Genomic DNA, 1371 nt, shown 5'->3' on the forward strand with positions numbered 1-1371 from the left:
GAGGCCGCCAGGCTCCCGCACAGCAGCTGGGCCGAGCTCCCAGGCCCCGCCTCTCGTCGCTGCCACTTCCGGCAGTGGGCGGGGCCGCCAGGTCATTAGCATCCGGCAGAGCCGCGACTCCCCCTGCCGGCGGTGAAGGACGTGTCTGCAGGAAGCCCTCGCTAGGTGAGGCAGGTAGATCGCAAAACTTTCAGGGATTCCTATGAACAGGTAGAAGGTATTGGTTCCGCTGGTACATTCTTTGCCTTCTAGAAACTTGACCTCGGGCAGTAATTGGATAGAAGAAAAAGTAATGCGTTAGGAACTTAAAGATCCTAAAGACAGGCAGCGTATGTTAATTACATGTGCCAGACACTGGAGAATGCACTTTTCATTTAGTATCTCATTTTGTCCTCAAAAAAACAGCCATAGCGGGTAGGTACTATAAGTTTTCCTCCATTTTGCAGAGAAGTAACTAACTAGCCGTAGGTTATATGCAAATGAAAGGACTTATAATTGACAGTTAATAATTTTAGGGAGCCTGGATTTACTTGCCTTTAACTGATGAAATTCTATTACTATTTGGGAGACAGTGTAGCTCAGAGCAGGGTTCTAAAGCTTAAGTACCTAGAGGGACTAGGGAGGTCTTGTAAATGAGCATAGTAGGCCAGGTGTAGACAAAAGTGAGGGTTGAGGGCTGCAGTGAAATGAGAAATACATCCTTTGTTTAAAGGGGGCAGCTGCTGCTCTTCTTTTGTATCACTAGATTTAGTTTTCAAGATTTTTATATGAAAACTTCCAGCTTTTATATATTAGCAGCTGTATTAGTTTTCTATTGCTGCAGTAACAAATTACCACAAACTAGTCGCTTAAAACAACACAGATTTGTTAGTGTCGAATGAACTCGGAGTCTGGAGCAGTTTTGGCTAGAAATAAATGATATTTAAGAATCTTGGAGTTTGCAAATTTAGAATACAGCTAGGTGAAAACCCAGAAGTGTTCCAAAGAAGAAAGAAAAGTTATAAGTTTTTATAGTAAAAATTACATTCTTGAGAATTTTCAGTCCTGCATTCTTACTCCTAGGATTGGTCCAGGGCAGTTATCAGTCAGATGTCAGGCAGTATGAATGATAGATGTCAGGTGGATGAATACCTGTCCTTCAGGAAGTAATCAGGTGGTCTGGATACCTGAGTCCTTCGGGGATAATCAGAGGGTTATCTGGAGGTTCAGCTGTAAATCTAGGAATTGACGCAGGACTGGAAAGTTAAAAAAAGTTTAAGTTCCCGTGCTAGTTAAGAACAAGAACAAAGTCCTTCCTCATGCCTCAACCTTCATGTTAATAATTTTAGCAGCTTGGTTAAAATGATTCCATTTTATATATACCCTGTCTTC

Source organism: Pteropus alecto, unplaced genomic scaffold (genome assembly GCF_000325575.1).
Source record: "Pteropus alecto unplaced genomic scaffold, ASM32557v1 scaffold42, whole genome shotgun sequence".
Lineage (NCBI taxonomy): Eukaryota > Metazoa > Chordata > Mammalia > Chiroptera > Pteropodidae > Pteropus > Pteropus alecto.